Source organism: Gymnodraco acuticeps, unplaced genomic scaffold (assembly GCF_902827175.1).
Source record: "Gymnodraco acuticeps unplaced genomic scaffold, fGymAcu1.1, whole genome shotgun sequence".
Lineage (NCBI taxonomy): Eukaryota > Metazoa > Chordata > Actinopteri > Perciformes > Bathydraconidae > Gymnodraco > Gymnodraco acuticeps.
This window is the reverse complement of record NW_022990042.1, coordinates 4,447,074-4,472,710: the sequence shown is the minus strand read 5'-3', so window position 1 is coordinate 4,472,710 and position 25,637 is coordinate 4,447,074. Positions and strand designations below refer to the sequence as shown.

Genomic DNA, 25,637 nt, shown 5'->3' with positions numbered 1-25,637 from the left:
TGGTTAACTTGTACTCAGGCTGTGTTTTATAACAGCCTACTTTTGTCAGCCCTATTCCTTTTTCAACTTTAGATGTGAGGTTTTATTTAAAGAGTCTACCTTAGTTCCTTTTGTTTGTTATTCAAACCGGTGCCTTTGTGGCCTTTTGTTTTGATTATGGTTGCTTGTTGCCAATTTCATTGAGCTCATTCATTAAACAACTTCCACATTTACCAATTTCAACTGGGACGTAACAACGGTTACACTGTCAATATTTAAGTCGGTCTATCTATTACCTTTTTTGCTATTTTTCCATTAATTTTAGCCAATTATTTTGAACATTTATTATTAATTATTCTCTACTACATAACTGTTCTTACTATTTATTCATTTATTTTCCGCAAACATACATTATTTAACCATGTATCCATTACTCAAGATATATTACCATTTATCTTTTGGCCAAATATTTCAACCATTTAACCATTACTTTAACGAACTGTTTCTACAATGCATGCATTACTTTTAGTTATCCCACCATTTATCCATTAATTTAAGACAATGTGTCCATTACTACGAAGTAGTCGACCAATTTTCCACTACTTTTAGGAAACTATTTTTGACCATTTATCCATTACATTTAACAAACCTACAATATTTAACCATTTATCCAGTACCTTTGTATCCAGTAGTACAGGACCATTTATCCAGTACTATCCAGATTATTCATCACCTTTGGCTAAATATTCAAATAGTTTATTCATTACTTTTTTATCTATCATTTAAACTTTACTTTTAGACAATTTATCCATTACTATTAATTATTAAACCAATATTCCACTAGTTTTAGACAAATATTTGGACTATTTATTCATAACTTTTAACAAACCTACAGCATTTAACTGTTAAATATTACTAGAGCAAACATTATCATAAGTATATCTAATAGTTTGAACTGCGTGCATTTTAGCTTAAAGGTCACATGTCATGCTTTTCCGGTTAGTACCCGTCCCCTTGTGTGTTATGAAGGTTTTTATGCATGTAAACGGTGTGCAGAGTCAAAACCCTCAAAGTACACCCTGTAGCGAGTAAAACTCTAATACAGAAAATACCTCCCCAAAACGCTTCGTTGGTGAAACGTCATCATCCATTTGATTCTTCCGGGGACATCTGATGTCATGTCGTACCCGGAACGAAATGGACCAATCCGTGGAGCCGTTACGTTACGTCCGCGGAGCCGTTACGTTAAGCCCCCGCTGATTGGTCCAAATTGACCAATCCACGGACTTCCTCACACACTCAGTGCAGGCAGCTCTGCTGATTTCTCCTCCCTGGCTGATAACAGCCTGTTGGGATCGCGGCGAAATTCTCTCTGCAGACCCATTCTCTCTGCAGACCCATTCTCACAGCGTTTATCAACCTTTTTCTTACTCAATATCAAGCCACACTTATTGTTTTTACTTCGGCTGTAACTTTGGGTGTGCTCAGGATGAGTTTGGCTGTGTTTCGCTGTGTATCGCTAAACAAGGAAATCACACCTCCACGGAGCTTAGCGCGATTCACAACGTCCCGACTGGTCCCGACCAATCGGAGCACACTGGGCTCACAGGGAGGGGGGGGCAAGAGCTGCAACGAGCCGTTTAGTGGAGAGAGTGAATACACGTAGTTTACAGAGATGCTGTATGCGAAACAATGTGAGTTTGGAAAATTGCACAGTATAAATCTATTCTAGTAGACCTCAACAATGGAATTATGATCAGTGGAAATGGCCATGACATGTGACCTTTAAGCATTAGCTTCTTTCCCTTTGCTTACTAGCATTCACACATGTAATGTTCATACAGCTCACCCTATGTGGATATATGTTTTCATCAAATTGTTACATCTACTTTAAAATCTGTCCACGTACCCACTTGCAACTGCCACCCTTTGCAGTTGCTTATTAAGGCTAGCTTTCAAAACCTTTCATATGGTCATGTTTTTTTTCTGAGCTTACTGAAACAACATTTCCACGCTGGCAAACAATGTAATGAGCGGATCATTAGTAGCGAAATGATTGAGAACACGCTCCATAATGAATATCATTTATGAGGTTAGAAGAATCTCTAATGCTGTCACTATCAACGTTCAGCGTACACTGCATTGTGGGTAATTGGACCCGACAAGGAGAAGGTCTGCCAAAGCATGTTTCTAAACAAAGCACATCTGTTCAAATGGAAATGCCTTCATTAGAACACTGCACTTAGGCTCAAATTGAATTTCTTTGTATGTAATGTAAATGTAATATGCAGTGCGTTTTAATTATTAAATGAACAACTGTATATCTTCCATGACTATCACAGAGTTCAAATTGCATGGTGCATTTAAGCTTTCGTTTTTGATGCTTTTTATACTGGGTCTAAATGGCTTTGATGTTGGTTTGCATGTTCTTTTAAATCAATTGAAGCATAATGATATGTTCTCTGATAGCATGAATACAATCAATTATACAAAAAGCATGAAGTGCAATGCAATTATTCATGTAATGGTTAAGAACTTTGATTCCATGTCAGAATAATGTATTTCATTTGCTTTGTGAAATACAGTACTGGCTGACATGTGCCCTAGATCTTTGGATATCATTCCAATTGCATTATCTTATTAATTGAAGTGATTGTTCATCCCTCGAAAATAAACAGTTTTAAGATTCTGTGATTGCTAGTTTATTTATTGTCTCTTCCTTATTTCAAATACATTGAATTGCTGGTGTGGGATGTAAAGGTAAATGAAAAATGTGAAGTTTTAAGACTTCTGTCCTGACTCCACTTGGGAGTTCATTCCACTGTGGGAAGTGGATTGGAAAGAGCCTTGACCAAGAAAATTGACCAAAGAAAAATGTCTTCCACTTTCTGTCCAGGATCAGACTCATGCAAATTGTAAAGTTGTCTCTGCAGGTCTAGCATAGAACATCTATCAGACAGCGGCTGCTGATTCAGAACGCTGCTGCTCGAGTTCTCACTAACACAGAGACACTTGATCCCTCCAGTTCGGAGGTCTTCACACTGGTTTCCTATCTTTCTACTGCTGGTTTATAAAGCATTGACTGGTTTATTGTCAAAATACATTTCTGATCTGCTACATTATGAACCATTGAGAACTCTCCGTTCAGCTGGGACAGGTCTGCTTTCTGTCCCCAGAGTCAGAACTAAACATGGAGAAGCAGCTTTTAGTCATTATGCTCTATATATCTGGAACAAACTACCCAGAACTGCAGGTCTGCTGCAACTTTCACTTCTTTTAAATCAAGGGCGAATACTTTTCTATTTGCCACTTTTAATGACTGAATGTAGTTAAATGTAATGTTATGTGTTTTGATATGTCAAAATGCTTTAAATGTTTCTTGTAAAGCAATTTGATGTGCCTTGTTGATTGTGCTATATCAAATAAACTTGCGTTTACTTGACTTGCCTCTGCCTACAGTGGTAGTTGGTGTCAGTGTTCTGGCATGCACTGATTACATTACTCATCAACCACTTAGTTCATTTTTACATGAGTGCCTGTGTTGATCAAAAAACATAAACAAAGCCTGTTATCAATACTAGACGGGATGGACGCTACAATTACTAACTGATATAATTCATCACTGGACGGGAGTAAAGAGAGTTGAACCACAGGACAATGACAGATTATTTGGTGTATTTTGGATTTGAACCCAATGCTTATAGGGAACATTAGAGGATTAGGATATCTGTGCACGTTAAGTGTGAAGCTATAGAAAGAAAGGAACCATCTCAGCTGAAACAGCGCAGCGACCACGGAGAGGCCATCTGCACAGCCATCCAACGTCAGAAATCTAAGCAAGAGTGTCATTAAAAAATATGAACCAGTAGCAACTTCCCTTAGCAGGTCATTCTTGAGCTGAATGAAAACAGGGAGATAGTGTAGTGGATAAAGACATGGAGTGGTTTGTACTCTACTTCTACAGCTGTTCTTATCGAATCAATCCCTCCCAACTTTAGTTTTATGAGTCAGGAAAGAATGCATAAGAAAGGGGGTGGAGTTGCTATTCTGTTCAATGATTCCCTTCAATGCAGGAAGACATCTTATGGGAACTATAGGTTACTTACGTAACCCCAGTTCTCAGAGTAACATGAAGTGAGATGTCTCACTATGGGATGCGCCTCAACGTGTATGCAAACAGAAGCATCAATCTCATTACGCCAATCCTGATTGGCTGGTGATCTTGACGTCTACGTCAGGGAATCCACCCACCCTTTAAGTAGCTTGCGCTACGTCACAGCGTCATTCAAAATAAGCACCTCTCCTCGCTTCGCCTTAGCAAGAAGGGCCGTCTGGTGGGACATCTCACTTCATGTTACTCTGAGAACTGGGGTTACGTAAGTAACCTATAGTTCTCATTCATAACACTCCGTTCGATGTCTCACTATGGGATATTGAAACTCCCGTATTGCTAGACATGCTTATCTTGAAAATCACCAAAACAACCAGAACTTAACAGGTAGAACCCTGTCTCAACACGGGACCCAGCACTGCGCGGGCCACACTTGGAGTAGAGACATCTAGCCTGTAAAAGCGGACAAAAGTGAGCGGTGAGGACCAAGCTCGCTGCTGCACAAATGTCTTGGATGGAAACACCCTTGAACAAAGCCCAGGATGTAGCCAGTCCACGAGTAGAATGAGCACGCAGGCCCGTTGGTGCCTGCAAACCCTGACTCGTATAAGCCAGAGCAATCGCTTCCATCGCTTCCATCGAATCCAGTGGGAGAGCCGTTGCCTGGTAACGGGCTTGCCCTTATGAGGGTTAGCCCAGGATACAAAGAGTTGGTCATTGCATCGAAACTCTTTTGACCTGTCCATATAGGTGCGTAAAGCACAGACTGGGCACAGCAAATTCGGCCGCTGTTCCTCAGAGGAACACAGTGGCGGAGGAAATGCCTCAATGTCAATGGGGGTACATGAGCCAACCACCTTAGGTACAAAGGCAGGGTTGGGCTTCAGCAACACTCTCGTTTGCCCCGGGGCAAACTGAGTGCATGAAGGATGCACTCATGAATGTCACTGACTCGCTTGGCAGATGCCAGAGCCAGTAACAACACTGTCTTCAGTGACAGGTGTTTCATGTCAGCTTCTTCCAGGGGTTCAAATGGAGGTCGAGTGAGCCCATCAAAAACCACTGCCAAGTCCCATAAGGGCACCAGTGACCTAGAAACAGGGAGGAGCCTGCGAGCCCCTTTCATAAAACGGCAGACCAAGGGATGTTGGCTAGCCGTCTTTCCCTCAAAGCCCACATGGCATGCAGCAATAGCAGCCAGGTACACTTTGATCGTAGAGAAAGCTCTGTGTTTATCAATCAGGTCCTGTAGAAATGATAGAATCACCCCGACAGGACATTGAAAAGAGATGTGTCCTTTTTGAAGGCACCACTCCTCAAACACCCACCACTTACAGTCATAGAGGGACCTGGTGGAGGAAGCTCTTGCACTCTGAATAGTGTTTATCACCTTCTGAGGGAGTCCCACTGTATTCAGGTTATACCACTCACGGGCCAGGCCCATAGTGCCAAGCGCTCTGGGTGTGGGTGAAAAATCGTCCCCCCCGCCTGAGACAGTATGTCCCTGCGTAGCGGGAGCTGCCACGGCTGTCCGCACAGCAGCTGATATATCTCCACCAGCCAGTACATTGCAGGCCAGTGTGGAGCTATTAGGATCAGTGTGTGGCATTGTTCTCTCACTCTGGCCAGAGTTGGGGGTATCAGAGCCAGGGGTGGGAACGCGTACAGAAGGACCGGAGGCCAAACGTGCGCGAGCGCGTCCACGCCTAACGGTGCGTTTAAATCGCTCATTGAAAAGAACAGCTGACATTGAGCGTTTTCTTTTGATGCAAACAGATCCAACGCACCCACAGCTGACTCACAATTATTGGATGTAGAGTCCAGTCTGCATATAGTGGTGCACCTCTGGACAGCAGATCTGCCCCGAGGTTCATCACTCCTGGTACGTGCGTCGCTCTCAGAGAGAGGAGACGTCCGCAGCTCCATAAGATCAGTTTGCGTGCCAGCATGTGTAACTGGAGAGAACGCAAACCCCCTTGGCGGTTTATATACGATATTGTGGTCGTGTTGTCTGTCCTCACGAGGACATGATGTCCTCTGAGAAAAGGCAGAAAGTGTTTCAGGGTGAGGAACACCGCTAAAAGCTCCAGATAATTGATGTGTGACCGTTGGAGGTCTCTGCTCCAGAGACCCCTCACAGGTCGACCTTCGTATATACCCCCCCCCAGCCCGTCAGACATGCGTCTGTGGTGACCACCTTCCGCGATAGGACAGCACCCATAGGCACGCCCCGTACTAGAAAAGTCTGGTGCAGCCAGTGGCGCAGTGCCATTACGCATTTCATAGTGACCATCACTCTCCGCGCGCCATGACGCACGGGGTCCAGTCTGAGGACATTCGTCTGCGTAATAGTCTCTTGCTCCGACTGTGCGAGAAGAAGCCAATCGTCCAGATAAGTTGCCAGGCGAATACCCTGTTGTCTTAACGGGGCTATCGCGGCTTCCGTACACCGTACAAACACTCGTGGGCTGAGAGACAGACCGAAGGGAATTACCTTGTACTCGTAACAAACACCCTGAAAGGCGAACCTCAGTTATTTCCTGTGTGGATAATATACTGGGATGTGGAAATACGCGTCTTTCAGGTCGACTGATGTGAACCAATCATTTTGGCGCACAAGACGCAACAGAGATGTTGTGAGTGAGCATTCTGAATTTGTATCTTTTGAGATATTTGTTCAGAGCCCTCAAATCTAGTATAGGCAACATTATGTTTTATTGGCGAGGGATGCGTTTCCATGGAAACGGCATATTGTGAGATCTCAGATTTGGCGTAGAGCTGTTGAGGCATGGACCAGTGATATACAAGTGAAGATTGGGGGACGATTGGACTGTGTCGATTGGACTTACAGCCACATCGTGTTTTATGGCGAGTGGTCTGTCGCCGTGGCAACGGAATTTGATGACACCCCATACTACGCTTAGATGCGTTGATAGCTGCATCGTTATCAAACCTGTGAAGTTCTGGGCTGTTTGGAGTATATTCACTGAAGTTATGAGAAAACCGTGTTTCAAGGCGAGCAAGTTGCCATGGCAACGACATTTGAAGAAATCTATAGGTTATTTACGTAACCCCAGTTCTCAGAGTAACATGAAGTGAGATGTCTCACTATGGGATGTGCCTCATCGCGGAGCAAACAGAAGCATCAATCTCATTACGCCAATCCTGATTGGCTGGTGATCTTGACGTCAGCGTCAGGGAATTCACCCCCTATAAGTAGCTTGCGCCACGACGCATGCGCCATTCAAAATAAGCACCTCTTCTCGCTTCACCATAGCAAGGAGGGCCGTCTGGTGAGACATCTCACTTCATGTTACTCTTAGAACTGGGGTTACGTAAGTAACCTATAGTTCTCATTCATAACACTCCGTTCGATGTCTCACTATGGGAAATTGTAGCTCCCGTATTGTCAGACGAGCTTATCTCGAAAATCACCAAACCAACCAGAACTTAACAGGTAGAGCTCTGACTCAACCAGGTGCCCAGCACTGCTTGAGTCACACTGGGAGCAGAACGTCCAGCCTGTTAAGAGGCGGACAAAAGTGAGCGGCGAGGACCAGCTCGCCGCTGCACCAATGTCTTGGATGGGAGACATCCTGGACAGAGTCCAGGATGCAGCCAGACCCTGAGTCGAAAGAGCTCGCGGACCCGAGGGTGCCTGGGAACTCTGACTCGTATGAGCCCCAAAGCAATTGCTTCCACAAACCAGTGGGAGAGCCGTTGCTTAGTAACAGGCTTGCCCTTATAAGGGTTAGCCCAGGACACAAGGGGTTGGTCATTATGACGAAGCACCCATGATCTGTCCCTGTACGTGCGTAAAGCACGGGCTGGACACGGCAAATCCGGCCGCTGTTCCCCAGAGGAATACAGTGGCGGGGAGGATGCCTCAATGTCAAATGTGGCACCTGAACCAACCGCCTTAAGATAAAGGCAGGGTTGGGCTTCAACCACACTCTGTTTGCCCTGGGGAGAACTGAGTGCATGAAGACTGTACAGATAGTGCATGAGTGCCACTGGCTCGCTTGGCAGCTGCCAGGGTCAGCTTCATGTCACACTGTATTCAGATTGTACCACTCACGGGCCAGGCCCATAGAGCCAAGCGCTCTGGGTGTGGGTGAAAGATCGCCCCCCCCCGCTTGGGACAGTATGTCCCTGCGTAGTGGGAGCTGCCATGGCTGCCCGCACAGCAGCTGATATATCTCCGCTAGCCAGTACATAGCTGGCCAGTGCGGAGCTATCAGGATAAGTGTGTGGCGTTGCTCTCTCACTCTGGCCAGAGTTGGGGTATCAGAGCCAGGGGTGGGAACGCGTACAGAAGGCCCGGGGGCCAATTGTGCGCGAGTGCATCCACGCCTAACGGTGCATTTAGATCGCGCATCGAAAAGAACAGCTGACACTGAGCGTTGTCTTTCGATGCGAACAGATCCACCGCGGCTCTGCCATAAAGCACCCACAGCTGGCTCACAATCCTTGGATGTAGAATCCAGTCTGCATAAAGTGGTATACCTCTGGACAGTAGATCTGCCCCGAGGTTCATCACTCCCGGTACGTGCGTCGCTCTCAGAGAGAGGAGACGTCTACCGCTCCATAGGATCAGTTTGCGCGCCAGTGTGTGTAACTGGAGAGAACGCAAACCCCCTTGGCGGTTAATATACGATATTGTGGTCGTATTGTCTGTCCTCACGAGGACGTGATGTCCTCTGAGGAAAGGCAGAAAGTGTTTTAGGGTGAGAAACACCGCTAAAAGCTCCAGGTAATTTATGTGCGCCCGCTGGAGGTCTCTGCTCCAGAGACCCCTCACCGGGCGACCTTCATAAATACCTCCCCAACCTGTCAGACATGCGTCCGTGGTGACCACTTTCCGTGAAAGGACAGCACCCATAGGCACACCTCGTACTAAAAAAGTCGGGTGCAGCCAGTGGCGCAGTGCCATTACGCATTTCACAGTAACCATCACTCTCCACGCGCCATGGCGTGCGGGGTTTAGTTTTAGGGCGGCCACCCAGCGCTGAAACTCCCTCATGTGTAAGCGCCCCAGTCGTACGACCAGGATGGCTGACGCCATGAGCCCCAGCAATCTCAGGCATGATCTGAAGAGAACATGTTTGCGCAGCTGGAAAAGAGCGAGACAAGCTCTGAAAGCTTTCACTCTATCCGCTGACAAGCGAGCTGAAAAGGGCACCGAGTTCAGGCGTAAACCCAGGAAGAGTATAGTCTGCGCGGGGCACAACATGCTCTTCTCTGTGTTTATTATGAAACCCAAGTTGAGCAGGTGCTTTACGAGGACATTTGTCTGCGTAACAGCCTCCTGCTCCGACTGTGCGAGAAGCAGCCAGTCGTCCAGGTAGGTCGCCAGGCGAATACCCTGTTGTCTTAACGGGGCTATCGCGGCTTCCGTACATCGTACAAACACCCTTGGACTGAGAGACAGACCGAAGGGGAGTACTCTGTATTCATAACAGATCCCCTGAAATGCGAATCTCAGATATTTCCTGTGTGGGTAATATACTGGGATGTGAAAATACGCATCTTTCAGGTCGACTGATGTAAACCAGTCGTCTTGTCGCACGAGCCGCAGCAGAGATGTGTGAGTGAGCATTCTGAACTTATATCTTTTTAGATATTTGTTCAGAGCCCTCAAATCAAGTATTGGCCGAATTCCGTTCCCTCCCCGTTTGGGAATGAGGAAGTACTTGGAATAGAAGCCGCCCTGACTCTGCTCGGCGGGTACAATAGATATAGCCCTCTTTTATAGGAGAGAGAGAATCTCTCTCTCCAGAATATGGGCTGACTCTCCTCGGGCCTGCGAATGCAAAATGCCCGAGAAGCGAGGGGGGGTGACAGTGAATTGGAGTCTGTAGCCCCGTGTTACTGTCTTGAAAACCCAAGCAGATGATGTGAGCATCTTCCACTGCATGCTCCTTAGAGCCAGTGGAGATGTCACGTCTCTTCCCCTCTGAGTCTCTATTTGTTGTGTTATGGGGCCCTCTAGTGTCTGAACACAGTGGTGCCCCTTTTCGACAATCCCCACCGACACTGAGCATGCGCATGACGGTGGTGCCTTCACAACCCCAGCCGGCACTGCGCATGCGTGTGGCGGTGGTGCCTTTAAAGCCCCAGCCGGCACTGCGCATGCGCGTGACGGTGGTGCCTTCACAGACCCGCCTGTAATCCGCCTTTTGAGAGATGCCGTAGCTGCTCTCAGAAGGGGAACAGTTGACGGGCTGTTTATTGGTTTTATTGTTTTTCTTATCATTTTTTTGAGCTGCGCCCTCGGCTTGAAGCCTGGATGCGTCAGCGGCAAATGTTTTATGACAGAAAAATCAACAAATTTGTGACATGTGTTTGTGCGGACTTGAGGATGGTGTTGAGGCATCTCTCGAGGCGGCGGGAACACATTTAGAGCTGGGGAACCGTGGACTTCCAGCTCTGTCACAGAGGGGAGAAGGAGGGACTGTCACGCCGCTCGCTTCTTATTCCTCGACTGCTGGCCGAAATTCTGGGTTGGCTGCGCCTGAGCTGCAGCCGGAACCGGAGATTTTCTAGGCCAGCTCGCCCTCGTCTCCAGCCTGGGCTGGGGACTCGGGGCGGGCTGCGACCTCTGCGTTTTAAACCGAGCAGGGTTCGAGGCAGCTTGGGCGAAGGACTGCTGCTGCGAAGGCAGCGGCTGGACCCTTCGAGGGAGGCAGAGGTGGAGTGCCTCGTCCTCCTTCTTTTTCGACTCACACCTCCTTTGCATGGAAGCAAGAGCGGAGCCGAAAATTCCCTCGGGAACGATGGGCATATCCAGCACATCCTCCTTTTCCCGGTCTGGGAGGTTGGTGAGGTTGAGCCATCTCGCTCTTTCCTGCACCACCATGATCCCCATTGCCTTGCCCGTGGCCTGGACGGCGCAGCGTTGGACACGAAGACAAATGTCTGTGACCGCTGCCATCTCGTCCAGAGTGGCTTCTCCCGGGTTACCCGACAGGCCCCGCAGAGCTCCGCTTGGTAAGCGGTTAGCAGCGAGGACACATTCAGGGCCCTGGCGGACAACGCTGCGGCTTTGTAGGACCGTTCAGTCATTGTCGACTGAAATCGGTCCGACTTTGTCGGCAGCGTGGGGTTCCTGCTTGGTGACGGGCCCATCCTTGGTAGGAGGTGGGCCGCTACCAGCGGTTCCATGGGCGGTATGCGGAGCAGGCCGAGCTTCTCCATTCCGTCACAGTCTAGGGAGGAGGCACCCTGGATTGGGACCTTGTTGCTGAAGGGCCGGTCTCTCCACGAGACCGACACCTCATCCAACATCTCCGGGAAGACCGGAAGGAGTTGCCTCTTTGTCCGCGCTGCTTGGGGAAAATGTTTCCCTTCGTAGCGGGACCCGGAGGTCTCCTTGGCCATTTCAGGCCACGGGATGTCGAGTCAGGCCGCGGCGCGTTTACACACGGCCTGCAGGTCCATGCTCAGACAGGGCGAAGCTGGTGTGCTATCGCCCGGGAGAGCAGCCCTCGCTCCAGGCTTTGCAGCCTGAGCCGATGACATGAAGATGTCCTCTTCATGTTCATCCGACTCGGACAGGAGGAACACCGAGGCGTCCTCTTCGTCCTCATCGTAGTCCAGCTCGAGGACATCCTCCGCGGGTGAGACCATGGTGAGGTCTAACCGGGAGCCCCAGCTCGCTAAAGCGTGGGGTCCCGTTCCCGCGTGTCTTGCCGTCACCGGGTCCCGGCCTGCCAGGGCGCGGGATTCCGGTTCTGCAGCCATCGCAGATAATGAGCCCCAGACCGACACGGAGAGGGGTTCACTCTCTGTGGCGGACGCCCCCGCGTCTTGACTGCCGGCCGGCAGGTCAGTGGACATGGGGGGGTCCTGCTCCGACAGGCTAGCTTGGCGTGCTAGCCGTCGGCGGAGGCTCTTCATGGTGAAGCGGACACAATGTCCGCACAAGCCGGGGTTGTCGATAGCGCCTCGGGCGTGTTCCAGCCCGAGGCAGGACGAGCATACCTGGTGTGTGTCTGTGCCCGAGATCTTCAACCCGCAGCCACAGAGTCGAGCCACCGAGTCCCTGACTCCTCTGGTGTGAGGGAGAGAGGCGTCCATCTTGTTCGCCTCGTGGCGTGGAGAGGACCCGCTCTCAACAGGTAGGTTGGGAGAAAAAAAGGTGTTACCACCCTGTCCTTAATCCGGAGAAAAGGACGGTGTGGGTCTTTTATTCCCGGAGAATACTGACTGGTGTGACAGTATGCTCCTTTAATCCTTTCCTCCTCCGTGGGGAAGAGAAAAGAAAGAGCTTCCTCTCTACCGTGGTGTCGATAGTGAGGGAGCGAGCTAACGCTAGCTTGAAAAAAATCAGACCTACCTTACTTTCCGGGGAAAGAGAACGGCGAGGTCGATTTCAATACTAACTGGCGTTAGTATTACCGTCTTCCTGCGAAGCAGAAGGAGTAGCCGGCGAGCGCCCGTCGACCGAAATGGTTATTTGGGTTCAGTCTGTGGACCGTTAAGCTTGTCCGGCTACTATAGAGATGTGCTCTGAAGCGAGAAGAGGTGTTTGAATGACGCATGCGTCATGGCGCAAGCTACTTATAGGGGGTGAAGTCCCTGACGCTGACGTCAAGATCACCAGCCAATCAGGATTGGCGTAATGAGATTGATGCTTCTGTTTGCTCCGCGATGAGGCGCATCCCATAGTGAGACATCGAACGGAGTGTTATGAATGAGAACTCAACACTGTCCCGAAGATGTCTGTTGCAGTCTGCTGCTCTGAGCATGTCAGTTGGAGTGATGACATCATCGTGTTCCATTACACAGGTGTTTATATTTGAGCTAACGAGGTGTGCCGAGATCACAGATTTCCATTGTTCTGAATGAGAGATAAATCTCTTACATGTGAACGTTTTGTGGAAGAACCGTAACAGATATCTGTGAAATTTCAAAACGTGAAGCATGTCAAGGAAGTTGAGTATCTGAAGTGTAATTTTTGTGTACTTTCGGGTTAATAATGTGGCCTTTTTGGTAGTTTAACTAAAGGTGTGCGGCTGCCACCGTGAGGAAATATCAGCCTAAAATTACAATGGGTTTTAATGGAGGAATGTTGAAAGTGTTTGTCACTTCATGCCCTCAAGAGGCATTTTGTTTAATTATTTTTTGCTTAATTATTTGTCATTTTTCAAGCTACGAGATGTTTTCCTACGTTTGTCAGGAAAAATTATGTCTCAGGAATGTAGGGTTTGGGAATTATGGCAGTTTAAAAATAAAATATGAATGCGAATTTCAAGCTGTCCTCCACTCTAGCTGTGACATCACGCACTCTAGTTAATGTTAAAATCTGAAGAAAACTTCTTTAACAAGGTCTGAACAATGTTTAATATCTCTAAAAGTAAGAATCAGATTTAAAAGTTGTTTTACACGAATAATTTCATAAAGATGTGTAACATTTTAAAGTTGGAATGAGGTTTCTGAGTGAAAGTATGAATGAACAGTTAGCAGTTGAAGTCGCATGAAGATTTGTTGAAGTTTAAGAATTTCTCCATTGACTTCAATGGTTAAAAATTTGATGTATTATGGAATGTATCTCTGGAATTATGAAAGGTATGAATGAGAAAAGTAATAGCAATCGATTCCCGACCGAGCTGAACGTTTTGATGTTTGAACGGAGTTTCTGCGATGTTCAATGCGGGAGAAGAAGTGGGCCAAAATAACGGGCGGAATAATAAGAATAAAGAATGTTGTGCTGTTAACAGCATTCCAACTAAATTATGCACTGTGATGTATTTTCAGTCACTTCTTTTTAGACAGCTGTGAAGAGCGTCGAGTGAGCAAACAAGCCTAATGATGGGGATGATTAGCTCAAATGGATGATTATGGATGGAGCTGTATCTTAAAGAAGACTGGTCAGGGAGGCAATACAGGAAACATCTCTTAGAAATGTCTAAGATGAAAGAGGCAAGGAGGTGGTTTCTTTGAGAGAGGTAATAACACGGTGTCTTGAATGAATTCGATGTAGGTTCAGAGAGGACCAGAAAGAAAACAAGAATCTGACTGAGGAAATGAAGCGAAGGTTGACGGAGAGCGCAGAGCAGAGAAAAACAGACGACAGCTCCGGGGGCACGCCAAGAGCAAGAAGCTATGTAAAGAGGAACAGGATGAGGAGACAAACTGCTGCTGACCTTTCAGGTTGTTTTTCTACAGCCAAATCAAAGCCATCCGCACCGAGTGGAAAGAGAAGAAGGAGGCGAGGCAGAGCGTAGACTTGAGCAGAATGAGAATCCACCGAGGGGAAGGCGAGCTGTCTTGTCCTGTCCTTTTAAAGGATGACTCTTTAATGAACCGTATAGCTCTGGTACTACCGAATCCAAACAAAGACACAAAACCTCTCTAGGACAAAGAAGTAGGGCTGTACCGAATGTCAATCATTTGAAGCTTCATTCGGTGAAACCTCAATAGGAGCATCCAACATTTGATGCATATATTATGACCCTGACCAAAAACCTCAGTTTATATAAAGTGGTCCATGAGATTCAATTATTTAACCAAATGTGATTTATGTTGCTTTTAGACCACCTTTTTAACCCTAACCCACAAGCTAAAGAGCCATTTTTGTTTTGACTGCATTGCAAATGTTGTATTTGAAAGGCTAAATGCCAACAATTATGAATTGAAACTGAATATTTAATTAGATAAAAACATGTTTGGTTTCTTTAGAAATAATTACATAAACCTGTTTTGAGAAATGTTTACTTTTGGACATTACTACTAAAATGAATGGAATGTTTGAAACACACACGTTCGAAACAATTCTATGCCACCACCACTGGAATATCATTTAATAATAGTATAAAACTAATAATATTAATGTAGCCTAATCTTAATCTGCAAATCTGAAGAAATGCTGGGTTTTAACATAATAAATGAACACAGCATTTGAATATTGATTTAGAATTAAAATGTCAACGCTTTTAAGTCTCAAAGCTTTGAAATATTTGGTAAAACATTACAAAAGCAGTGATTGAAATGTCTCAGCTTTTTTTAAGATGTAGGTAAAAGAGTTTTTAAGGCAAGTATTTTTGAAGGCAGAGCCGGAAATTGCCATTGCAAGGGCACCATTTACTAAAAGCAATGGGATTGTTCCATTCGACTTATAAAGTTTAGAAAATAAACTCTACGGCAAACGCATATTAACTACTCACATTTTGTTCAAACTATCCCTCTAGTAAACTGGCCCCTCTAAGATGAGAATCTAACCAAAAACCATTGCCTTCGAGACAAGGGAGCAGGGAAGTGCTTCAATGCTAACCAACTTCCTGGTTTAGGACTCCTGCACTACTCCCTTAAAGTTGTGCTTAAGAAAGCGGCCACATAATAAAAGCCAATTACTCACAGACAAACTGACTGCCAGGCTGTTGTTTACCACCAGAGTGAAAAACGAGGGCTCATCTCCATTGTGGCGTTTTGGCAGCAGATCTGTTCACAATGCATCATCCTTTATACAAGACCCAAGGCTGCATTCAGCTCCACATTACAACGCTTTAATAGCTTTCTTATTCATTTGATCATCGCAATTGACCTTGTTATAACGGACAGCCTTTTCTCCCTAAACTTGGCTCTCAAGAGAACAAGTGGATACACTCTTTGATTTTTTAGTTGTCACCACCAGGCAATTGATATATAAATGTGATAAAGGAACAGAGCAGAAACATTAGTGAAACTGGTCTGATATAATAAGCCGCAGCTTCATAACAAATGTAAAACGACACTATAGCTGACATTGAGATCTTGGAAGTGCTCATTCGCAGCCTCTTCATATAGGTTAACGTTTATGTTGCTGCCTCCAATTGACGATGGATATATGACAGCCAGTTACATTCAGTAACATGTTACTGCTTCAAATCCTCATGCAGAATCAGAAGAACACGCATCCCAGTGTTTTACAAATGTATTTCTGAGTAATCCTGACCCTCTTTTCAAATCATTGCATGTTCATCTATCTGAGTTTGTGCACTGTCAATGTTCAGGTCCTGATGGTGTATTAGATAACTCTCTGCCTCATAGCTAAAGAGACACAAAGCGCTTCAATAATTTGAGTCATACTCAGATTCACCGCTTCATTAAACCGGGTTAGCGTGGCCGTGTCCTCAGCCCCTGAATTATAGATCTGGTACAGCGGAGAACACTTGCTGCTTGAAGACTACAAGATGGACAATTGTTGTTTTCCACTAAGTGCATATGCAAGTTATTTACTGTACATCATGAGCTCCATGAGAGTGACTTCAAAAGCTGGAAAAAGCCAGAATAAAATGGCAGTTTGGGGATTTTTAGGTGATGGCAACACATTGGACTGGTAGACAGTTTATTCACATTCACACCTATTTGTAGTTTAGAATAGTCAAATCTGTGGAGTTAAAACAAGCTGCTTCTCAATGTGAACTGACAGAAGTATGCACCGAGTCATCCTACTTGATGGCTTCCGGATTGTTCAGGCAATGTTTCCATTTACAACGTTTATGATAAGAAAATGTCTGGCCCCTCTAAACAAACTTTACTGTCACCTGGAGCTGCAAATTACTTCGGTAGATTTATTAATTTGTCAATTGACAGAAAATAAATCCCTTACTATTTTGTTGTTGTTATTAGATGCAGTAGCACTGTCATCCATTATCGACGTGTCATAAACATGTATTTACCACAACTAAGCCTTACAGGATCATTTGTAGGATCCTTGCCAAAATGGTGAATATTTGCTCCCCCAAAACAAGGCTAAAAGCAAAGCATCATCTGGATCATTTACTGAAAATATAATTTTCCCCTAATGGACTGATGAACTGCAGACGTGAAGTTCCACAAAAGGATGTCAATTTCCTGAAATAGTTTTCAGAGCAACAAGCACATTTCAGAACAAGTGTTTATGTGACAAAGACTAACCATGGGTCAGTCTGAGTTAACCCACATTAATTGCAAAACGATCAGGTTAATATTTGTAGAGATATCAACCATTTCAAAAGACCAATAGAATCATGAGAATAACGTCTTTAATAGTCCCATGGTTTCCCACAGATCTGAAATATATAGGGGGGGGGGGGGTGCTATTGAACTGCGGAGCGCATAAAGCAGATCCTTCACGCGATAGCTAAGCGAACAGGTACAGGGGGGGTGGTTAATCGATCGCAGCTGGCGTCGTGCTCGCAGACGGATAAAAAAAAGATTAAACCTAAATGGGTCGCGGAATATACTTGATGTTAAAGGTAGGGTAGGTAATTCACTTCAGAAACACGGCAAGGGTCAGATAACTGGATGGCCTACCTGCCTGTCAACCTTCCATCTCGTGCACAAACTTATCTCGTGCCCTCATTGGTCATGTGCGCGTTCGTGTGTGTTGGAGGAGGAGTCTGAAGGAAGGGGCAGATTTTTTTGGGCTGCATACTTTCAAATTCTAGCGCACTCGAGCTGGTTTCTCCATTCTTACCCATCCTACTGTACCTTTAATATACCTGGGCGACCCGCCCAAGTAAAGTCTACGTGTGGGAAACCCTGAGTCCATATCGTTTTTTGAGTGTGGATGGAGCAGATCTCTCTAGCTTAACCTTGCCTGATCGATCCGATACGCATTTTTTTAGTTTTTAGCCTGCCGTCTTGTGGACACACTTGCCAAAGCATTAATTCATATATATATAAGTATGTAGTTATTTCGGCATATATTAATGTTGTTGTTGTTGGTTTCAAAGCCCCGCCTCCTCTTGTTTGAGTGACGCGAGTCAGCACAAATGATGCCGCTGTAAAACTGGCGTGAATTATTGCAGGGCAATTCTTTGATTGGCGTCCGTTGTGAAAGCACAATAAGAGCCACAAAGCAGATGAATCATACATCTCTGCAGAACGTTTATTCGGTTTCTTATTGGCAGTGTCCATATGAACAGCCTACAGTCAATGTACCTGCACACAGTACCTCTAATAACAGCACTATAACAAACATCACAAAAAAATGTATTCAAAATGATGAAACAACACAGAAGTGTAGCTTCCAGTGTGTGCAATCCAAACATTTACCGAGAAAAATGTCCCCATTATAAAGTCGATAAAAAAAGGCTTTATAATAAACTCCCCCGGAAAATTGTCAATGGGGTTTGAAGCTCAGTATCTACAAAGAGGTTTATAGAAGGACGTGTTCATCAAAACCCCTTTCAGAGAAATATCTTTAATCCACTGAGAATTACATAACACTTGAAAAGCATAATGTGGTAGATTCCAAATGTGCAGCAGTTCAGGGTTAACCATTAGAGATGAATTTAAAAGCAAAGGAGGGCAAACGCAGAGCTGAGCTAAACTCTGAGTTTAGTCAGAAGACGTAAGTAGCAAACCCCCCTTCACTCTTGTTAGATCCTTAAAAATGGGAGTGGGGCTAGAGACGGGTTGGGAGGGTTACTTTAAAAATGTGTTCAAATGACCTGTAAAAAAAGTGCTCAGTATCTTAATCTAAGCTCACAAAGCAGAAAGAAAATATGTTCCTTTTCACAAGAAACAGAATATTCTCTTACTTCATTACATGGATTAAGTCAGTTGTCAATATACTGAAATGTCCAAACCAAGAAAACCACAGGGAATAAAGATCAATACAGATTTAATTATAGGATAAGCCTACAGAATAGTTTAGTTTACAAATGTTGTTTTAGCTTTATACATGAAACAGCAAACATGGTACTTTAGTTAAAGGGGCCCTATTATGCTTTTTCCGTTTTCTTTTTCCCGTAGTGTGTTTATAGGTTTGAGTGCATGTAAATGGTCTGTAAAGGCTGAAATCCCTGTGTTCCCTCCAGAGGGAGTTTCTCTCCCACACTCCCCCCCTGAAGCGCCTCCATTGGACTCCTTTGTTTACTTTGGTAACAGTGATATCACTAAGTAACACTTGCGCATCTATTGGCTAGCAAAACATTGCACGGAATAGGCTAAGAGACATCTCTATGTGGTTGACCAATCACAACAGAGCCTGCAGCACAGGCAGTATGAGAGAAATAAAGAGCTTTTTGAACATTAAAGCATGGAGACATGCCTATGGGATTAGTTTTGTGTCATAAAGATAAAGCAACACTTTCTCAGAATCAAGCAAAACTAAGAGTTTAAGAGAAAACAAAACTGAGTCAAGCAAAATAACATGTATTTCAAAAATAAAACTATAAGGCAAAGAGAACTGCAAACAAAAAGATATGTTAAAACAAAGAAAAAAGACTTATAGTTTACATGATTACACAAATGATTTGTTTGCAACTTGTAGTTTTATTTTTGCTTGACTCGGTTTTTTTTTCTCTTAAACTCTTAGTTTTGCTTGATTCTGAGAAAGTGTTGCTTTATCTTTATGACACAAAACTAATCCCATACTTTTCACAGTAGAGGCACAAAATAGAAATGTGAACCTGAAAATGAACATAGTAGGACCCCTTTAAATAAACCCTTGAGATTGACCTGCCTTCCATGACTTCACTGGGTCCTTACTAAAGGGTTGAACTTTTGGAATACGAGTCAGAAAGAAATCCCCTTGCAGACCAAGTGGCCTAGGAACGTATTACTCTGCATTAGGGCCACTGCAGAAAGTGTTTGTTCCTTTTCTGTTACTCCCCAAGCCTGACAAAGAGCACAGAGTCAGTGCTGTGGCTGCAGAGGCCCACTTCCTCCATGATTACACATTAATCTAATACAAAATCTATGAGCTCTGGCACTTCCCAGAGTCATTCATATTTCAGCGCTTGCGAGTAACTCAGTCAGTGTGGCCCGAATTTGAATGCTTAATAAAGCAGTGTAATTCTACTCCAGCGTGTAATTGGGAAGACACTCAGTGAGCCAGAATGATTGTGGCACAGATGTCTGCTGCGCCGAGTCCGAAAGGCTTTAGCCGAGTGCATATGTGTGAGTACTGTATGTTTGTGCACATGTGGAACAGAAATAGAAAGAAAGTGCAGGAGAGTTCGGGAGCAAACTGAAAGAAAAACAAGGTGAGGGTTGTCTGCATGTGAGAGCGCAGCCTCTGCTTATCAGGCTTCAGCATAACTGGAGCATGATGCATTAACGTGTACGATGTGCTATATGTAATTAATCCGTGGAAAAACAATTGTGCAGCCACCGGTCTCTTCCATTTACATAATGGTACATTTCCAATCTCTTGCATATTAAGATTGGATGCACTCTGTGTGGAAACACGCCCTTCCCTCCGCTGTTAAGACAGCAAAAACAATCCTCACTTTAGCAAAGTTTAATAATCAATTTGAAGCCTGGCAGATTTTGATTTTAAAGTGAAGCGTTGCATGTGATTGGAGCGTCAAGTGCAATGTTTAAGATATGGAAATTAAATTTGAACCAATTAAAAAATCAAAAGTCAAAGTATTAATAGCACAGTGTAGAAAAAACTCTATTGCAAGTAAAAGTCCATCTTTCAGAAATACAAATGTTTAGCATTAAAATGTGTTTAAAGTACAGAAACTGAAAGAACTGTTACTTTCTGAATTTAAGAAACATATATATCATATTACTGTATTATACTTTGCAAAGATGTGGTCATCACTTTAATGTTCATTTTGGTAAAGTAGTGAGTTTTCTTTAATATAGATCCAGCCATGTAGTTTTAACTTTTTAGTAGTAAATTATAAATGATTTGTTGATTATGAGTTGGATTACTTATCTGGTTTAGACTCTTTAAAAGGTCCCATGTCATGCTTTTCCGGTTATTACCCGTCCCCTTGTGTGTTATGTAGCTTTTTCTGCATGTAAACGGTCTGCAGAGTCAAAAAGCCTCAAAGTACACTCTGTAGCGAGTAAAACTAACACAGAAAAGACCCGTTTACAAAAGAAGAAGATGCAAAGAAAACAAAGAAGATGCGGGTCGGGTGGCGGGTGTTGCATAATAAATATATTAAAATAATAATAATTTAATTTAATATTTGAATCCCCAGACCTCTCCCCCTTGGGACCGCGTATAATCATAACCTCTGCAGCGCACCAATCTGCTGCATTCAAAATGGCTGAGGTGAAGCTCTCTAGCGGAGGATACAGCATTTTCAATAACACTTCCTCAAGAGCGAAATCCAATGTCTGGAAGGCTTTTGGTTCCTAGATGGAGAAAATAACCAACATCCCACGCTTTTTGAACCAAATATGCAACTGCGTGTGTTAATAATTGCACGTTTTCACTGCTCATAGGATATGCAGGTTCGGGTCGGTCACAACATCTTGTGCCGACGGGTCGGTTTGCGGAACTAATTGGCAATATGTGCGGGTGGCGGGGCGGGAGCGGGTCTTGAAAGTCAGACCCGTGCAGGACTCTGCCGCAGACCCTTTCTCTGAGCGGCTCCTCGCAGCAACGAGCCTCTCAACGTCCCGACCAATCAGAGCACACTGGGATCACAGGGGGGGGGGGGGGCAGGAGCTCCAACAAGCCGTTTAGGACAGAGAGTGAATACACATACTTTACAGAGAAACCAATGTGAGTTTGGAAAATTGCACAGTATAAATCTATTTTAGTAGACCTCAACAATGGAATTATGATCAGTAGAAATGGCCATGCAGGGCTCGACAGTAACGGTTGCCAGGTTGCCATTGGCAACCATTGGCAACCATTCAGAAAAAATGTCGACCACTTCTTGGCCTTTGGTTGCTATCAGTGGCAACCAGTTTTTAACATAAAGAAATAAGGACAGCAAACAGCTAAATGTGCACCCCAAAAGAGATGTTAAATATTTGTTGTATTAAGAAGAGTGATATTTAATTATTGTTGTGACCAGTTGGAACCTGATACTTAAGTTGCACGTGCATTGGTGTGATTACGGAGCCAGAAAGCGATGCACATTTACTCGTGTGCGCGGTGCATGTCACTACCCGATCTGTCCCCCTGCCCGATCTGTACTGCGCATGTGCGAGATGGTCCGCCATATTGGACAACTCCGGACGGCAACCCAAGTAGGACACTTTACACAGTGGCTTTTGGCAAAGCTCAAAAATAAAACTCGAGAGAGATGAGTTATTGTTATTACAACGTGACTTCACTATTATTTAACAACTCTTTTTATTGGGTTCTTTTATTTGGGGTTAAGTACATTGTCAGAATAAGTGAGAAATGAATTTAACTTCTGTTAGACGTGTATGCCATACATTTTTGCATACATTCACAGTAAATATTTATTCAGTATGATAGCAGTGGCAAAAAATGGCAACCGTATTTTCAGTTGGCAACCAAAAGCTGATGCCTGGTTGCCAGCCTGGCAACCACTTTTAAAAGTTAGCGTTGAGCCCTGCCATGACATGGGACCTTTAAGGTAGCCTAACTAAAGCAGTCAAATACATGTACAGTAGTGGGATAAAAATTCGCTAACCAGCTAGCGCCTGCCTGTCCCACTTTGTTGTAGCCCTACATTAAAAAAATTCACTAATATAAACTAAATAATAATTGGTTATTGACTTGATGTCAAATACGACTATCCACAGTTTGCAGAGAAATTTCCTGAAATTAGCATGCTAACCAGCTAGCACCAGGCTATCCTGCCATGTTGTCACTTGCTCCCTGAGAGGCGATACAGAGTGACAGATGCACAGGTCTCATTATGGCTTTATAATTCTACCAAGTGGCTGGCACAGGCAGGTAATGTACCAGAGAAACGGGATAAATTAGATAGATGATAGCCATTTACGAGTAGGTGGGTCTCTGTTGCTTGAGATATTCGCACAAAGTCCACCCTTGAGTGTTTTTCCCCTTCTCTTTTCACTGCAGTGTGATTCAGTTGGATCTACTCAAACTGAAAGACGGATGTGATGAAGTGGATCTCACTAGCAACCCCTCCATTCTGGATACAGCCTTGATCCGACACTTCTTCTGTGGAGCATATAATGAGGAGGGCTGAACAGCGGTAGGGACGACTTGTATTATAAATTTGACTTTTAGGAGGACAGAAATGTTTCCATTTTGCCTTCAGCACAGTCCATAGATAACTCAAATTCCTCCACGTAAAACGATACTAAGTTAAAACAGAACCACAGCAAAATCAAAAATCTATCTCTATTGTTGTTTGTAGAGTGAAGTAAAAACAAAAACAAAAATGTTTTCCAGTGCTGGCGTTTGCTGAATTTTTACATTCCAACATCAAGTGAATACATAAGAGATTTCCATATAAATGGCTTTCTTCTCAGCCCAGATCTCTATCTTTTTATTCTGCAGCCAAGAGATTAATCCCTCCTTCATTTATCTTTAATTGGATTTCCAATATAAAACTTGTTATCCTTCAGAGGTCCATTTATGTCTCCCTCCTCACACACAACTTTCTGGTGGTGACATCAGAAGCTTTGCTCGGATTTTACATTATTCATCGATGCAGCCAAGGAAATGGACCAAAACTAGGCAGAATACCCTCTGAAAGATTTGTTTGTTGATACATTTCCCGCGCCACATGACGCATTTTAATTCCCTCACACAATAACGTATAAAACAGTTCAAAGATCAAAGCCTGTTAATGCTGGGTAAACCAGAGATGGTTAAGAAAAGAGAAGGCCTACTGAGCAACAATTTCCGTGTATTTATGTCACATGGCTTTTCTTCCTGCCATACGTCTGTCAGGGTTAGCAGTAATGCGGACCCAAGAGCAGTACAAATAATACGTCAAGTAGTCTTAACAAAAAGTGAGCTTTAGTTTACCAAAAAGCTGATGACAAATATAAACAAAGAAAAACTAAACATATTAATTTTATTTAAATCTCAGAGTTAAAATCTAAATATATGTTAGCTGCTGCCACACACTTGGCTGAAGGCAATTCTTTAGTTTAATTAGGCAGTTAGTATTGTGCAACAGCGCTGCCGCTGTATACTTTTGGCTCTTTCCCCACTGAGTAACAAATGGAGGCAGTGTGGTGTATGATGTTGTTTTACTGTAAATGTATTAGGATAACATTTGCCCGACGAAGACCTAGCAGGGTTAAAACGCCTGTTCAGTTGTAACACATTTCTGAAGCAGTTTTTCTCTTCTTTTCCCCAAGACATCATTATTTATCAATGCAGTGCTTTGAGCTCCATCTGATATCTGTAATCCCAGGAGAGAAGCAAGCAGCCATGGGAGGAAAACGGAATTAGCATTTAAGAAAGAAAGAAAGAAAACAATAGCTGGTTCAAGCCTCCCACACATGGGCCATGCTTGGTTGTGGAGACCTCAACTCGCCTAACCCCCCAACAGGGCCTGTGTGTGGGTAGACTGGCGCAAACTACAAGTGAGCCAGCCAGCGATCCTCGGCTCTAACAGCTTGGCAGAGAGGTAATCGAGGCCTTATTGTGCACTCTCCATCAGACAGCGCTGAGTATTGGAGTGTGTGGGCGAGTGGAGGCAGGCGAGGCGGCTGAACGGCAGCCAGAGCAGAGAGAGCAAGGTAAATCAGCGACCGAAATACAGCTGCTTCCAGAGTCTAATTAAATATTGTGTGAAAAACAACTGAGATGGAGGTGTGACAGCATATGCAGATGCATTGCGCAAAATGCCACCATGATATCAGCCAGAGCTTCTTTCTTTTTTTCAGAATAAAATATTTGATCGTCTGCAACAGTACATCCCACTGTGCCTCTACAGCTAAGATAGAATTGAACACAGACGATAATTCAGAGAAAAGGAAATGTAGGTGTCATACAACCGGGGTTAATCTACCAATATTCACTTCAAAGAAATCCAATGGGCAAAATGCTCAAGTCGTCTGTCAATGATACCAGTTTTAGTTAAGCGTTATTAGAAAGAATAGTGAAGAGTGTTTGGCCTGTTGCAAACATCTAACATAGTTTACGTAACATCCACACCTGTGCCACAAGGCAAAGGTCTTGGTCCAAAATCTGCATCACTTCAGATGGCCAGCAGGAGGTGATTCAAATTGCTGTGAAAATAAGTCCCATTGTGTAGAAGACTAAACAAATTCCCTTACCCTTCTCTTGATTCATTATCTCAGTTTACTTTTTCCGGTTGTGTTTATGGCTTCAATTGTTCATTTAAAGTCTTCTTCAATACAGCATGATGTACAGCCAGGTTAATATAATCCATCAATCATCACTGAAAAGAAGTCAGATGTGCAAGTCGTCTCTGAAACATACAGGTTTTTGTCAATCGTACTTGAAACACAGTAAGTATAGGGATGGTATCATTATTACCAAAACAGCAAACACCTACTACAGTTTATTGGACAACCACAGCGCTGGCCCCAAACGGCCACTTCCTGGTCTTAAAAACCAGAGCTGATGCAGGAGTGCCTAAAATCTGAATTCCTTCAAATTGTCAGCAGGGAGTATCTACATTGGTTGCAAAAAAAATTCTGAGATTGTATAGAAGTCTATGAGAAAATGGCCATACTTCTTCTCACTTGATTTATTACTTCAGGAAACAATTTCTTGAAGAGCTTATGGTCTTGGTCTTGGTGTTAAGTTTTACAGCATGATGTGAATCTTGTAAATGATAGTCCTGGCTATTTAGTAAGTGAGTGAAGAGTAAAATAGATGTTTAGGGCCGCATAAGGGCGGGGCTACCATGTGACTGACAGGTCGATACCACAGTAAAGTACGCTTCTATTTAAA

At 44.3% G+C, this 25,637-nt stretch overlaps 1 protein-coding gene across 2 annotated transcripts in view; it reads right to left on the bottom strand.

Annotated features, from left to right (window-relative positions):
- Window positions 1-25,637, bottom strand: part of LOC117545478 (low-density lipoprotein receptor-related protein 8-like) — a 161,265-nt gene that overhangs the window by 89,656 nt on the left and 45,972 nt on the right. The gene's annotated exons all lie outside the window — the stretch shown is intronic.